This window comes from Pelobates fuscus, chromosome 6 (assembly GCF_036172605.1).
Source record: "Pelobates fuscus isolate aPelFus1 chromosome 6, aPelFus1.pri, whole genome shotgun sequence".
Taxonomy (NCBI): Eukaryota; Metazoa; Chordata; class Amphibia; order Anura; family Pelobatidae; genus Pelobates; species Pelobates fuscus.
Window position 1 is genome coordinate 141905286 of NC_086322.1, and position 17656 is coordinate 141922941.

Genomic DNA, 17656 nt, shown 5'->3' on the forward strand with positions numbered 1-17656 from the left:
TTTGCAAGTTGTGTTGGTGTTTGATTGCTGGGATGTATGCACGTATATGTGTTTGATTGCTGGGATGGTGTTTAATTGACGGGATGTATGCACATATGATTGCTGTATGTATGCCACGTACGTACATATGTACGTACATACATACATAAACAAACAAATTAACACACATATAAAACATTGACACTTACACACACACACACATTCATATACACACAGACAAAACGATACACACATTGACACACATATACACACTGGCACATACACACACACACACACACACCAATACAAACATACTGACATACACACACACTCAGATACACACAGTGACATATACACAAACCTCGACACACAGATACACACACTGACACACTCAGACACACACACACATACACACTCACTGACAAGTATGCATACACTCTCACTGACAAACACACATACACACACACTGGCAAACACACATACAATTTATAAAAAATAAAAAAAATTTCACTCCACCCAGTGCTGGGAGTGGTGGCATGGGGTCTCTATTTCCCTGGGGTCCAGTGCTGTTCTGCATAGGCCTCAACCCCCTTATCCAGATCATTAAGAAGAGTGGACACGAATACAGGTTCTACAGAATGAGATCACCCATATTCTTGGTAACAAGGTGATGCTGTAAGTGAGTCGAGTGCATGGCGATATCGTTCAGCTACGCAGAAGTTGAAAGCACATCACCAGAGGAATTAGGAGCCCAGCGGGTACCCAGGTAAGACAGCAAACCGTTGCTAAACGGGTTGCCCCATTATCAGGGAACTGGCTAAGGGTAGTCCTGGACTCCATGCATCATAACCACTACTGTGGACTGTGATAGTTATGATACTTAAAGTAACCCTTTAAGGCTTTTTTTGTGGAAGTGGCAATACCGGGAGTGTAGACAACAAGACAGATACATTTCACAGCAAGAGAAAGTCTCCTAAGACTTAGGTGGTAAGAAACAAAGGGCAGCTCTAAGAAAGTCTTGTACTCGATGCAACTAAAGGGGAACGGGCAGTTGCCAGTGTGTTTACTTATACCCTATATTTAACGAATATGTAGATGATGTGAAAATAAATTAAATGTCAAAAATCTACACCTCTTTAAAGTTGGGCATTTCCATCCATGTCAATCCTTATTATAAACTCTGTTCTACGCTTGCTGGCAGCCAGCATAGAGAAAATGTGATGTAATTTGCTAAATCTTAAATCAAAATGTAAAGGAAATCAGAATGTCTCATGAAAAGAAGGTTAAGGTGATTATCAATAAGGTATAATTAATTACAGAGAAGTAGGAGATGTTGAGATAATTATAAAAGAGGAATGCATGGGCTGAAGAGGGTTATACTTATTATTAATGGTAGAAATCAGAGGGAGTTGTGGAGGGATTCTTAAGCCAAAAGTTGAAATTTTATTCTTGGTTTTATGTGAAGGCAGTGAAGTGCTTTGAGTGGTAAAGCAGTTGAGGAATTAAACTTGTAGAAAGGAAGCCAGGTGGCAGCACTTTGTATAGACTCAAGATGAATCAAAATGGCAATTTTGATCTAGAAAAAGAAGCTTCAATTATAAGACGTGTCTGTTGAATCCTACATTTAGAGCTTCTTTGCAAACCTGCATGCCATGGTATGAAATTAGAGGCCAACACTTGTTTGTTTGAAGTTTGAAGGAAAAAAAACTTAATGATCATAAAGTATGCAGGCTATTTAAAGTTCAACACCAAACATCTTAACCACATCATAGCAGACATAAACACAGCCCTTAGACAGTTTTGGAAACACCACATATAATAAAAAGGAAAAAGAACATTTCTTTCATAGAGTACCACATATCCAACCTATCATAAACATTTCTGTAGACAACAGACGTAAATTATATATGGTAGAGGGTTCTCTAAGCAAACAGCAAAATTACTCTTGAAAATAAACCATTTTCCACCAGTTTACCCCGTCCACCAAGCTGCCCCATGCAACAAATGTGACTTTTGCAGTGTATTTAACCAACACAATGCATGTAATCCAATAGTAATAGTAATACAAAGGTATTAAGATAAACACCATATGTAGGAAGATCTCTGTATCAAGAAAAGGGGGCATCAAGTTCCTTTTAACAGCTGCAGTTTAACCTCTTTGTGTCCACAAACACAACTTATGAACTTTGCGATTGGTGTCATACTGTGTAGTAAGGCCATTTAAAATGGTGTCATCAGAAAGCTGGTCTCAGTAACATCTGAACAGCACGAGCGAATCATTAGACATACGCCATGCTAGGTAACCTCAGTCAGTGGTGGATCCACAGCCTGAGTTTGGGAGGGGCAATTGTTGATTATTTAAAGAAATAATCCAAGCACAATAACCACAACAACTCAATATAGTAGTTATGGTGCCAGGATCCCATCTCAGAGTAAGTAGTCAAACCGTTTAAGAACAGTTAGACAACTTACCTGGAGTCTGCTGGGATATAGGGCATAGGAGCAGTGGTATGTGTGAGGGGTGAAGTGTGTGTGCGAGCGGTGAAGTGTGTGTGTGAGTGCGGCAGTGTATGTCAGGGTTGCAGTGTGTGTGTTAGGGGGCAGTGTGTGTGAGAGAGAGCTGCAGTGTGTGTGTGTGTGTGAGTGGTGCAGTGTGTATGTGAGGGGGCAGTGTGTGTGAGAGTTGCAGTGTGTGTGTGAGGCTTTCAGAGTGTGTGTGTGGGGGCAGTGTGTATATGGAGGCACTGTATGTGTATTTGGGGCAGTGTGTGTAAGGGGGCGCTGTGTGTGGGGGGGGCAATATGTGTAAGGGGGGCACTGTGTGTGTGGGGGCAGTGTGTGTATGGGGGGGCACTGTATGTGCGTGTGGGGCAGTGTGTGTATGGGGGGGCACTCTATGTGCGTTTGGGGCAGTGTGTGTATGGGGGGCACTGTATGTGTGTGTGGGGCAGTTTATGTATGGGGCACTGTGTGTGTGTGTGGGGGGGGGGGGCAATGTGTGTATGGGGGGGCAGTGTGTGTATGGGGAGCACTGAATGTGTGTGTGGTGCAGTGTGTATATGGAGGCACTGTATGTGTGTATGGGCGGCACTGTATGTGTGTAAGGGGGAGCTGTATATGTGTGTGGGGCAGTGTGTGTGTGTGTGGGGCACTGTATGTGTGTTTGGGGCAGTGTGTGTGGGGCACTGTATGTGTGTGTGTGGGGGGCAATGCGTGTATGGGGGGCAATGTGTGTATGAGGAGCACTGAATGTGTGTGTGTTCCAGTGTGTGTATGGGAGGCACTGTATGTGTCTGTGGGGCAATGTGTGTATGGGGGGGCATGTGTGTATGGGTGTGCAGTGTATGTGTGTGGGGGGCAATGTGTCTATGGGTGTGCAGTGTGTGTGGGGGTCAATGTGTCTATGGGTGTACAGTGTGTGTGTGAGGCAGTGTGTGTATGGGTGGCAGTGTTTTCCAAACTTCCCCATGGATCTAGTCTTTGAAACTAACATACCTCATGGGATTATAGAAATAAATCTGGAGGGGACAATTTCTCTCAAATCTGAAATTATATTGTAAAAGAAAGACAATGCATTTACATTCTTCACATCTTCTAGAACTATATCCATCTTTTATGGAAGAGATAGCAGTAATGCAGAATGCATTAGCCCTCCAAGAAACAAAGGGGTTTATTGATCCTGACAAATAGTGTAATAATGTGTTTATGCCCCCAGTCTGAGCAAAAAATGATTACCAGACTACATTTATAAATCCTGATTTTACAATTTTCAATAAATGGCTATATTATTTTATGAGAACAGATCTTTTTTTTTTCTGACATTTAATCCTGCTGTCATCTAGCAAGTAATAGAAAAAGTGTGTAACCATCCCCTGCCTGAAGGAGAGCTGAACATATTTATTCAGGGCTTGCTGTAGGCCATACCAAAGAGGTGAATCAGAGTTTTATGAAGCCTAATTGAAATGGACAACTTGCTTATTATGTTTATTCTTTGTCAGATAAAAAAAAACAAAAATAAGTTTATCCACTTTTCCATGAATCATGCAGCAGAATCACAGAATGTGCTAAACTTACCAATCCTTGGCAGTGAAGACCACCCAAAAAGGCTAAATCATACAATACAGCACATGTATATGTTTAAAAATTGACACATAAATAAGAGTAACCTCAGTTTGAGCTGCCTACAAAAGAGCCTTTTGTGTCTGGTGCATCTTACAGCGGCTCTCTCAACCACATATTAAAAAAAATTATATTCAATAAAAATTTAACCTGTATGATATACTCAGATTGACTGTTGGAATTTCACATTCAAAAGATATATTAAGACAAAGAAGGGACTCTCTCGCGGGATCCTCCATAGACCTCAAAGCCGTACTCACAAAAGGCTTGGAAAAGGACCCGCCAGATCAGGATGGCTGCGCCCGCGACAGGTTCAGGTAAGTAAATCTCACTTTTACCTGCACGTCCCTCCCCCACCACAGGACCCCAGTAGCGATGTCACGGTCGGGTGTATTTGCAAATTTGACAAAATCCCAAGGCGGTGACAGTGCCACTTTAATCTGCACAGACGGGAAGGCATTCCAGTACTATATTGTCAGGAATAAATGTCTGTATTCCTGACACTATAGTGTACCTTTAAGAGGAGGGAGGAAAAAAAAAGTTTTTTTTATGGTTCTTACATGGTTTCCAAAAATCTGTGCCCAGTAATTTGAGTAGCTCAGTCAAATAAAACCACAGAAAATGTGTAAATCCAGTCATTTGGCTATATATTCATAATTAAACCATTGCATTGTAGTGAAATGAAAACCAAAATACAAAATGTTAACATTTATTTAGAGGTATTATTCCCAGCACTAGAATTAAGAGTACTTTGTATTCATAAAGGAATACTGATATTAAATAAATACAGGAAAACAGATATGATTTTTTTTATTTTTTCCACTTTTGGAACTAGGAACTAGTATTCTGAAAAAAAAAAAATATATGGCTAGCTAGATTGCGTTTTAGCATATCACAGCAACAAAACATAAATGCATCTAGGTTTTCCTACAGTAAAGAACATGTCTTAAAGATTTTTTCAGTTCATTATGATAACAATTAAACAGTTAAAGTATTACCTATACTTTATGAAATCGGTTTGGAATTGCTGTGGTCTAAGTCACGTAAATGCTGGATTTCTGAGCTGTGCAAAGTTTAACCAAATCACTGTATATAACTCAGGAGACTAAAGGATTTTTTTTTTTTTATTAGGACTAACTAGACAGCCATATCCTCAAAATAGATAGGGGACAGTCACACCTTAAATCAGGTTACAAGTCCATGTGAACTTGAGGAAGGCTCTATGTCAGCCGAAATGTTGCATGTTATGCTTCAATAAATCTACCTTGGCTTTAGTCCAGTTCAGTGCCCGGTTCTTTCTTAATTTCTGAGTGAATAAAGAGTGCAACACTCTGGACTTTTCCTGATTTGTTGTGTGTGTCTGCTCATTTTAGAATGGTATCAGCACAAGTACTTGTTGGATTTCCCCTTTGCCGTATCTCAGCTGAGGGCAAGCTTAACCCCTTAAGGACCAAACTTCTGGAATAACAGGGAATCATGACATGTCACACATGTCATGTGTCCTTAAGGGGTTAAAGCAGCAGAGACTTAATAAAAAAAAAAAAATGTTTTCGTTGAACCATAACCTGTGCAATTATGCTGCTAGCATGGTTCCTAGATGTTAGAAACAAATATTGTTGTTTGTAAAGGGTTCAATGTCACACGGAAGTTGTGGATGATAAATTCCCTTTTGGCAAGCAAAACATATTACTGCTAGTTTATGTTTACTTTTTTGGTATGTGCATCCAGATATAGCCACACAATTCTCACCCTAAACTTTGATCAAACCCAAAACACACAGACATTTCTGGGCTTAATTGGTACTGTGGCCGAGCAGCCCAATGCACAGCAAATATGTATAGAAAATAAAAGTGGAATCTTTTATTTAGCACACACTGCAGAGAAAAAGTTTATTGTTTACAAAAAAATGTCACCCTGCCATTTTCTCATGACACACAGCAATAACCACGTAACCATTTAAAAAATGCTGTTATAACATTGCAAGCAGTTTGCATGCTGTACTGACAAAACAGGATATTGGAACTAAAGCTTTTAACGCATTAACCATATACACAAATTATACAACTATAATTTAAGATTTATGATAGTTTGATAAGGTTTTTTGTGTTCCCCCCTCCCTTGGCAAAGCACAGACAGCTTGAATGTCTTTATCACAGCATGTCAGATAAGTTATTTTACGGAGTATTCATTATCCTATGACTAAGGATCACCACTGACAATGATAGTCATGTTAAGCAATAAAAGAAATGTCAAATTTTGAGTTAGACACTTGTTACAGTAAGTGATACAAAATAATGCAATAGTAACTATACACACCTATGTGATAATCAATTTACAAAAGCAGCTATAATACTTAATTTGCAATTTCCCTAACCAATAATTAAGTAAACAGTAGTTAACACTTAAAATCATGGTAAATTTTGCTATTTTGAAAAAGAGAAAACAAGAGAAGACTATTGTAAATAAAAGATTATCCAATAAATTGGGAGATATGTAGAATTTCAACCTGCATTTTACAGAGCAACTAACTCAGCTTAGGGTGTGCAGAGTGCAGCTTATATCTGTAGAATAACCGTCTAACTGGAAATTGATCAGTAGTTCATCAGACCAAATAGGATAAAAGTTCATGAGACCAATAAAGGATAAACATTAGGTAAGCATCAGTTAATCAAATCGCCTGGTATAATTTGCAGGCTCTAATGGAACAACATGTCCCAATATATTCTGCAACATGTGAAAAGGTTAGGTGGCTGAGCATCAACATGTAGATCAAGTCGGTTTATGTGATTAATGCATACTTACTTAAGACAGGACCAGAAAGAAGCCACTAGGCCACTAGGCCCAAACCTGCTCTAGCCACATTGTAGCACAATAAAGAAGTGGTAACTCCTACATTTACTAGGGGAAACAAAATGTTTCCTCCAAGTAATTTTAACAACATATCAGATGTCATTTGGTAGTTTTACAGGATTGTTTAAATTAACACTATAGGATAAGGAACACAAACATGTATTCCTGACCAGGGCCGGTGCAAGGATTTTTGGCTGCACAGGCAAAAACTGATTTTGCCGCCCCCGCCCCCGCCCCCTTTTATAAGCTTTTACAGCTACTTCTGCTCTACACACTTACAGTGTAACAGTCACAAAACACTCACTCACAGATAGGGGCACACAGTCATACACACACTGCCCTCAGTCACACAGTAACATAAATTCTCAGAGATATACATAACACTCACTCACAGATAGGGGCACACAGTCATACACACACTGCCCTCAGTCACACAGTAACATAAATTCTCAGAGATATACATAACACTCACTCACAGATAGGGGCACACAGTCATACACACACTGCCCTCAGTCACACAGTAACATAAATTCTCAGAGATATACATAACACTCACTCACAGATAGGGGCACACAGTCATACACACACTGCCCTCAGTCACACAGTAACATAAATTCTCAGAGATATACATAACAATTACATACAAACACATTCAGTTACAGTCAAATAAAATCACAATCAGAAATATTCTCATACACATTTACAGTGATACACACTCACAGCATACACCTACAGTCACACTCATAGATGCACAAAATCACACAGACACAGACTTACAATTATGCATGCAGGGCATGCACACTCACAGTCAGACATTTATACTCTGACACACACAGACAACACACTCACATTCACAGACCCTGATACCCAATCACTTTCACACACCAGATACTCACTCACAGTCCACCATCAGACCTTGTAGCTCCTCATGCACACTGAGCTCCTGTTGCTGAGAGCTACTAATTCCTTTATGCCCCATAGTGCTCCTCACTGTAACATGCAGTATGTGTGTTGTGGTAGTGTCTACCTGTAGGAGCTGGAGCCAGCCTTCAGAATGGGAGCTTGTTTCCCACTCCCTCGAGGTCTGGTGACATACGTCATGTTATGGGAGGGCTGATACAGAGCAAGGGGGCGGAGCTTTGCAGACAGCAGCCAATGAAAACTCTGCAGGGCTGTTACAATGCCTCAGGGAGGCCCTGCAGCATCCAGGCTTCCACAGTGTGCCTCCGTAGCAGCAGCTCTGAACTTCAAAACACCGGCAGTGTGTGAGTTGTGAGGGGCGGCTGCTGTGGGCTTAGGGTGTCAGAAATATTTAAAAATCCAAGTCTCTGGCCAGGTGCTAGAGATTTGGATTTTTGCGCCCCCCTTCTGTGGCGCCCTAAGGCGGCCGCCTGTGCCGCCTTATGGACGCGCCGGCCCTGTTCCTGACATTTCAGTGTTAAAAACGCCATCTGGCCTCCCATTACCACCTTAAATATGGTAAAACCTTACCTTTATTCTAGTCTGCTGCTTCTGGCTCTGCCCCTGATCTGCCGAAATTGGCAGAAATTATGATCTCAGCCAATTACAATGCTTTCCCATAAAAAAGCATTGGATTGACTGACATTGCCAAGGAAGTTGGGCAGGGGCAGAACCAGCACAAGCCAAACCCAGCTCTGGTCAATTAGCATCTCCTCATAAAGATGCATTGATCAATGCATCTCTATGAGGAAAGTTCAGTGTTTCCATGCAGAGGCTGGAGACATTGAACGTCAGTGATGCACACTGTGCAGATCTGCCCTGAGAAGCACCTCTAATGTCCATCTGAGGAGTGGCCAGTGGAGGTATCCCTAGGCTGTAATGTAAACACTACCTTTTCTCTGGAAAAAGTAGTGTTTACTACAAAAAGCCTGAAGGGAGTGTTTATACTCACCAGAACAAATACAATATGCTCTAATTGTTCTGGTGACTATAGTGTTTCGTTGGGTCTCCTGGAAATGTGCAGATTAAAACACTGTTGCAATTAGTTTGAGTACAATAATAAAAGTCTGTGCTAATAATGGTTGTAAATGGCATGAAAAAAGGAAGTGTGTTAGATGCAGGTATGTTCCTTTTTTTAAATGAATGTGAATATATCTCCAAATATGATTTGGACAGTTCTACAGGTGCTAAATACAAAACTATGGCAACACAAGCAGTTTTCAAATCATGCAAGGAGAAAGTATATATGCTACCTTAGTAGAGTTATGTTGTATGTGCCCAGTCTGCTTCTAAACTTGCAAAATGTTAGGGTAAGGGCTAAACTAATTAGGCACATCAAGACTTAATGCTTTAAATGTAAGTGGGGGTAATCAGTAAGTAGCTCAATCAGCATCTACTGAAACACTTAAAGGGTTCCTGTAGTGGTAAAATGAAAGCAGTACCCTGGAGCTGTTCCTTGCTAATGGGGTAAAACGTGTTGCAATAATTTGCCCTATTTCCTTTGTCCAGGCAATGAGCCTGGTCTCCTCTGTTGCAATGCTTCCAACATCCACTCTAATCCAACTCTGTACATAGAAATCTGCACATAACTGGCATTAGCAAGCCTGGGATTCTTGTTCTGGGCTGGCTAATAACTCCCCAAAGATCCTGACAGAGATGGAGGTTAAACTCTGCACGTGCTGCATTTCATATAGAAACACTGCACATACAGTCGTCAGGCATTATGTCCACTTTAAATCACTGAAGTGGTCATGGTTCTTAGAGTAACCCTTTAAAGAATAATTGTATATGTCATCTGCAGGCACCAAGGCTTGAGTGGGTAATAAGTGAGCTGTATCAACCAGTATTTGGTTGGCATCTCATGCCATAAAAGTTATTGAACGGTCAAGGAAACTTAAACATTCACCCGTGATGTCAGGGTGCAGACAGTTGTTTTTTTCTTTCCTCTTTGCAGACATAGATGAGACAGAAACAAAATACCTTTGCCCTATAATCTATTCAAAGAGCATAGTAGTGATGGTACATTGTAAGTTCCCTTTAGAGAAACACTATAGTGCCAGGAAAACAAAGTTGTTTTCCTGGCCCTTTATCTCCTTATAGTGCCTCCCTCCCCCTGTGGTGAAGTAGGGGTTAAAAAGCATGTCACTTACTTGAGTCCAGCACCGATGTCCCTTGGCCCTTGCTCGGGGTCCGTAGTCAGCCGGTGGGAGAGACCTAATGCTTTAGAACAGCCCCATTGGAAAGCATTATGCAATGTTTTCATATAGGGTTTCAGGTGAGGCTGGATGTCCTCATGCACAGCGCAAGGACATACAGCATTAGTAAGGCGCCCAAAGGTCGCCTAACGACCCAGAAGTCCATCTTGATGCTGTCTTTTAGGTAGCCACTAGAGGTGGAGTTAACCCATAAAAAGGTAATTATTGCAGTTAATTAAAAACTGAAATAATTACCTTTCAATGGTTAAGGGACTTGGGAATATGCACCCAGACCAGTTCAATGAGCTGAAGTGGTCCATGTGTCTTTATTGTCCCTTTAATAACAGCCTTTAAAAAACAAATGTTTTGCAAAATACATGCCATTAGCAGATGCTAGCTGCTTCCGAATAATCATTAAAGTCATTTATGACTCTGCCATTGTTTACATTATAGTGGTTTCAAGAGCAGTCATTTTTTTCCCATGTATTAGGCCTGAGCATTAATAAGCCATTCTCGGCAAATTGAGATATCTTCAGTTTGTAAAGAAAAAAATCGCCACTCCCTTTTAAGCTCTGTCATATATCAACACTAATGCATTGCCAAGTGAATACACTACTGCAGGGAATATCCTGATATTTACATTCTGATATAACATGTCCATTAGTGTAATAAAGTAACACTTTAAGCTATATCATATGCTGTACAATATTTGATTATATCACATGCCCATAGCTGCAGCATGTAATGTAACTTATCCTATAAAGTACATATATTAGAGCAATCAGAAACACATTATTAACCAGACATATCATATCATATCATATTTTACTTTATCACAAAGAATATAGTATGCTAAAAGATTAACAAAGAAATTTTATTTTGTGATGGTTGTCACTACAACAGAGTAGCAGAACCTTATTTCTAAGTACTGCATACAGTGCAGTGATTAGAAGCAATTTTTTCACACACACACACACACACACACACACACAATGCAATGCATCATTATTGATACAGTAAAAGCACATCATTTGATTTGGATAGATTTTTGTTATCATGTTGGCAAATAGTACACACCAAATATTAATCCGTTAAAATCCCAGGTGGCAATTTAAAAAAAAAGTTTTACATTATTTCTACTTACAAAAAAAAAGAAAAATTTGGAATGGTTTTCTCTACTGAAGATACAAATAATGTAAATGTCTCATTATTGATATTGCAATTCGTTTTGAATCCATCTACAATAAAATACTACCAATATATGCAAAGCTAATAAGCTTAACCCTAGTTAAAAATAACAATACTAACAGAAAAATACAATAATACAATTCATTTAATCCCAAAATAGATTGATTTCCCAAACACTCGTTTTACTGTAAATCATACAAGAAGAGCCTAGCATACCTAGCTAGTGACTGTAAACTATTTTTGCCCATCACATCACAAAAATTTACCATATGATTTTATTTTTAAAAAGTCTGCATATTCCATCTTGCATAGATCACACCAACCTGCAGTGTTAGGAAACACTGACCTCACATACATCATGGTAACAATATTGATACAAAACTGCCCACAAGCTACTTACAGATAGAAGACCGACACAGAGTACAATGGAGGCTATGTATTAAGAGAAATTATGGTGCAAAGTCCTAAAAGTGGGGTAATTAGCATTAACATTCCATTGGTTTCCAAGGTGACAGCTCTACTTTCTAGAACTTTGCCCCAGCATTACTGTGTATACATCATCCCCTATACATCACGGCATATTGCATGCAGACACACACCCCCTTCTATAAAGCGTTACAACAGGCACAAGCCAAAAAGTTTCCTTCCAGCAGCTCTACCCATTGCACGGATTGCTCTATACCCCTATCTGACCCAGAGTTCAGCATGGAATCCTGCAGGCTGTGTCACTGGGCGACCATTGCCAGACAGCCTACACACTCACCTGGCAGGGCTGTGGCTGCAGACAGGCTGCTCCGGGAGCTGATGCGATGCTCGCTCTGTCTGGATTGCATTGGCTGTGTGTTTACAGTAGTCCTCATGATCTCTGCCCGACCCCTTTTTTCCCATTCTGTCTCCAGACTCACCGATCTCCTCCTACTACTAAACCTCTCCTCCCACCCAGTGGCTGACATCACTGACAGGCCGGTCACCGCCCCCTCCATTCCCAAACATTGACTCAGTGCTAGCCTTACTCTCAGGCTGTAAAATCAGTACAACGCCCAGGAATATCCCCCGCAGCTCTCAGGGCGAGGCACATGGATGGCAGCAGGAGTGTCCTCACTAGTTAAACATGTGATTCCATTCTAACAGGCGTTATTATCATACAATGCTACAATGTGTAAACATTACATTGCTAACGGCTCATCAGATATGGCTGTATCCAAGAATTAAAGCAGCCCCCCCCCCCCCCCAACCACCTGCTGAAAAGTGAATATTTCATAAATATAGAATCGTTATGAAATACTCGTTTTGACTGTGCTTGAATTCCAACCCAGACGAGAAATATACTGAGACAAATTAGGGACTACTATATCTCTTCTGCCTAACACCTCTAGACACTGGGCAGAGATTAAATTGGCTCTGTCAATGGAGGATCCTGAAGGATCTTCCATAAACCTCAATGCTGTACACTTGCGCATGTACAGCAGTGGCGTTGGCTCCTGGCGCTGAAGCGGACCCACCGGAGGTCCACCGGAGGAAGATGGTCACATGAGCGAGGGACAAGTTAAGGTAGGTAGAACTCACCCTTACCTGAATCCCCCAGCGGCGATGTCACCATTGGAGGACTTTGCGAATTCTTTTGCACATAAGTCCCCAGACGGTGAACGTGCAACTTTAAATGTATGGTAACATGTATATTTATACCTATATTCACATTTATGTATATGTAAATTTGTATGTATATGAAAATGTGCATTTTTATTTTTGTGTACCTGTGTGAGAAAAAGAACCAAAAGTTCTATGTCCCTGTGTAGCATCCGTGCACACAGCCCCCTGTTCACCAAAAGCAGGGGGGAGAGTGGTAGCGGGTGCCACACCAGAACGAGTGTACCGAAATGAGACTCCAGATGTCTCAAAGGGGCTTAACCCCTGGTGAAAAACAAAACAACGACAATTAAATATGCAAAGCCGTCTCAGTGTAAGAGTGAGGCTGCTTGCATAATCTGGAAAATCTATACAGCGCGGTAGAGTCAAAAATCCAAGATCTGACTGTTCAAATAATATGGTCAAAATATTCCTATCAAATAAAGTATATACAGGTAATCCTACAATCCCTTGCCAATCCAGAGTGCTGTAGCTAAGGAGACAGCAAGAAGGGGGCGCAATATTAAGGATATGTTGGTCCCTAGCCACTTAAAAAGCACACCGCAGAAAACATCATGGCTAAAGTCCCCAGTTGTAGGGACATATCAATGCGGGAAATGTAAGGCGTGCCGATTTATCCGTAGACCCTCTAAAACATTCTCAGACTCCCTAGGAACACAGGAATTCAGAGTAAAACACTTTTTTAACTGTCAGTCCAAGGGCCTTGTATATCTGCTCTCCTGCTCTTGTAAAAAACTATATGTGGGAAAAACTTTCCGGCCCTTCAAACTCAGCACCAAACTTAGCACCATGATCACTATTTAATTTATTTTCTTATTTTCTTTCCTTTGCCTGTCTAGTTAGTTTTACAGGGAGAGAGGCTTTCTAAATTATAACTGTCAGTCTGTTTTTGACTGATGCTTAATTTTCTCTGCTAATTTCTATCTCTCTCTCTGCAATGGACATGGCTCTATTTTTGAGCATATATTTATTCTAACATTGACATTTTCTAGGGTGTCTAGAAGATGGAGACTTAGCTTTTTTAACACTCATATCCCTATAGCAGATCACAATAAAGCTTATTATTAGGGCAGAGTGAGGATACTGATTAAGCATAATTATCTCCTTAGCTACAGCACTCTGGATTGGCAAGGGATTGTAGGATTACCTGTATATACTTTATTTGATAGGAATATTTTGACCATATTATTTGAACAGTCAGATCTTGGATTTTTGACTCTACCGCGCTGTATAGATTTTCCAGATTATGCAAGCAGCCTCACTCTTACACTGAGACGGCTTTGCATATTTAATTACCTGTGTGAGTGCCAGGGCCAACCGTTGGTAACAGCCTTTTTGAATTATCAAATGGTTCAAAATAAAGATTCTGTATCTTAATTGAGATTACATTATCTATATTGACAAACCATATGGAGAAACTTCTAGATGGTTTCAATACGGTGTTTTTACTGTATTTCTTTGTTGTACTCTAAGTGATTATTTTACTTTCACCTGGGCCTGTATAGGTTAATATCAGGTTGACCAGGGCCACGGTGGTACTAAATTAACTTTTTAAGCCTAAAATCTGAGCTTTAGTTTGATTATATCCTTTTATATGTAATAGTTATCTATTTAAAGGAACACGAAAGGCACCAAGTCTACTTAATCTCTTCATGAAGTGGTCTGTGTATTGTTTCTGGGATAATATGTCTGGTAGTATAAAACACGGCCACTTTGTAGAAACTGTATTGTTTACATTGCAGGGTTAAACACAACTCTAGTGGGTTTCTTCCCGATAGCCACTAGAGGCGATTCCACTGCAACAACCAAGTTTTACACAGTCATGTCACATTCAACAACCGCAAGGACGTCAAATATCATCAAAAGCTGCTGATAGGAAAGAACTGTATCCAATGTTGCCTTATAAGAAGCATTTGATTGGACAAGAGTGGTGATTGCAGTGCATGCGGCTGCACTTCTCATCTGCAATGATTTTCTATGAGAAACATTTGATTGGACAAAAAGCTGTAAAAGAGGCAGCAGACAATATTACACTGCAGGAGAAGGCAGCAAGGGTTGAGACATGGCGATGGAAAAAAGTACGTAAAAACTTTTTTTTTCTTTATATATTCTTAAAGACTATTGGTTGTCAAACCCCTTGCATAAGAATGTGCTGGGTTCATCACCAAGAGTTACATGTAATTAGGAGAACTAAAATATTGCATATAGTGATAAAACATAACTTGTATTATTAATATAAAGAGACACTATAGGCACCCAGATCACCTTATCTCATTGAAGTGGTCTGGGTGCAGTGTCCCAGTCCCACTTAGTCCTGCAATGTAAAGCAGATTATGAGATTATGAGATTATGAGAAACTGCAATGTTTACATTGCAGTACTAAGAGAGCCTCTAGTGGCTATCTACCACACAGCAACAAGAAGCGCTTCTGGGAGCTTTCCTATGTAGAGGGCCTAATGCGCTTCCAGCTCTTGCTGCGCTTGTGCATTAGGTCTCCCCGTTGGATGATGTCAGAGGAGGAAGAGCGATGACCCAGCACCAAAGGACATCGGTGCTGGAATCAGGTGTCACGGTGTAATACCCCAACACGCAGAGTTCAGGACAGCAATGGACAAGACAGGGAAATAACATATGGCCTACTTAACGTTGTACAAGAAAAAGCGTAGTCAAGATCCTAACCGAGGGTAAGGTAACAGAGAGACAGAGAAAATTATAACTAGCCGAAGTCAGGTACACGGTAATCAGTCAGACAGGCAAACAATACAGGAAAGGGTTAAAGCTAAACGCAGAGGCAGAATGAAGCCAAGGTCAATTACAGAACAACAATACAAGAGAACAAGGAAGCAGTAAAGGGTACTGGGACAGAAACCACAATAGGGCACAGTACACAGGGCCAGGGAAGTTTAAAAAGTTATCTGTGATTGGTCCACATCATACCTGTGTCCTCAAACAGTGCGTGCATGGGGGCGCTGGAATGATGCAGGCCAATAGGAGCCTCAAACTATCTGGGGCTCCTCTTTCCCCACTAAGATTTGTGCTTGTGCTGGAAGCAGCGCTCGTAATTATACATGGAGGGCCTGCGCTACTGTTCATAGCGGTTAAGCCCGCTCAGCATGTAGAGTGACTGAGCCGCGTGTGGCTCGTGTAGGTGCAGGAGTGCTGGCCCGTGGAGCGGGTAAGTACTTCTACATTGAGTAAGTAAATAAAGTTGTTTTTTTAACCCTTTATCTAAATTATATTGTTAAAAACTATATGTAATATTCTAGTTCTGGGAAAAAACTTAATTTCTTATTAGAGGTTACCCAGCTCCCTTTCAATTAGAACCTCTATTCAATAGCTCTGACCTGTTTTACTGTACACAGTTTACTTCCTTATGGCATGCACTTTTTGCATATGCTAGATTAGGATTCACATACTTGCAGAATACTTTCTAGTAACCTTTCACGTTGTCCAAACTAATCTAATCTTACCTTTCATTAGTAGTAATATCCACTTTACTTGCTTTTATTGAAGGGGACCTGTCAAATTCGCAGGACCTTTCATATTATGTTTGTATGTTCTTTATGTTTAGCAAATATTCATTGTTAGGTCGGAAAAATAAAATAAAATGTAGAAATTCTCACTTCTGTATTTACTTATATGCTGGAAAAGAACACTTTCACTATGGCTCTCTGTCAATTATTGTTACAAGCTCAGCCATTTGGACCCATCAATCTGTATAGAAAGATTGTAGATGCAATGCTATGTGTGCCTTGACTGGGATTGAACCGGATAGTGATATCAGTAATTACATTTTTAATATACATCTACAAGAAAATGAAGCATAACATAAAAAGCACACAGAGGTTACAAGTGATTTCCAATGTTTTACTTAAAGGGTAGCTCTCACTTCTCTGTCATAAAACTCTGTCATAAAACTTATCGTGTCAACCTTTTTCTACATCACAATTTTATTTTTCACACCTCAGAAATACATATGAATTATATGGTCATATTAGCATATTATTAAAAATCCTGGAAAGTAACGGTTTACCCTTTAATGGTGTAATTTCCAGAAAAGAGAAATTTTCCCTTTAAAGAGACACTATTGACACCCAGACCACTTTATCTCATTAAATGTATCTGGGTGCAGTGTCCCTGTCCACTTAGCCCTGCAATGTAAAACATTGCAGTTTCAGAGAAATTGCAATGTTTATGCTGCAGGGATAAGAACGCCTCTAGCGGCTATTTCTCAGTCACTCTTTTGTGGAACTTTCTGCTGTTTCACACAGTTTAACTCCGTGAAATGACGCTTGACGTTTTCATGCTTTCCTGGGAGGATTTAAATACATTTAAAAAAAAAAATACAAATGGTTAGTGTGAGTGTTGCAGTATCAGTGTGCGTGTATGTGTGTCTGATGGTGAGTTTGTGTCTGTCGGTGTGTGTGTCGGCGAGTGTGTGTGTCTATCCATGTTTCTCTCTGTGTCAATGTGTGTGTGAGTGTGTATGTTTAGGTGACCTTCCCCCTTCTAATCACATGGGAAAGATGTTTTTACTCTCCTTTTTCCCACGCCGTGCTAATGAAGCTGCAGTTGGTCCCACCTCCATGGCTGAGATAATCAATCTTTATGATCTCAGCCAATCCAATGCTTCTCCATAGAAAAGCATTGGGAGACTATTGAGCATGCGCGGCAAAACACCACGCCCCCAATCAGCTTCTCCTTATAAGGATACATAG

At 40.4% G+C, this 17656-nt stretch overlaps 1 protein-coding gene across 2 annotated transcripts in view; it reads right to left on the reverse strand.

Annotated features, from left to right (window-relative positions):
- The window catches only part of SGMS2 (sphingomyelin synthase 2), a 66493-nt gene extending 54331 nt beyond the window's left edge, over positions 1–12162 (reverse strand). Inside the window, exon 1 of one of the 2 annotated variants that reach the window (XM_063460061.1) lies at positions 12055–12162. The gene's annotated coding sequence lies outside the window, so the exon portion shown is untranslated. Of the gene's footprint in view, positions 1–4358; positions 4379–12054 lie in introns of those variants that run through there. The other variant, XM_063460062.1, reaches the window with a different exon arrangement.
- Positions 12163–17656: the final 5494 nt, after the last annotated feature.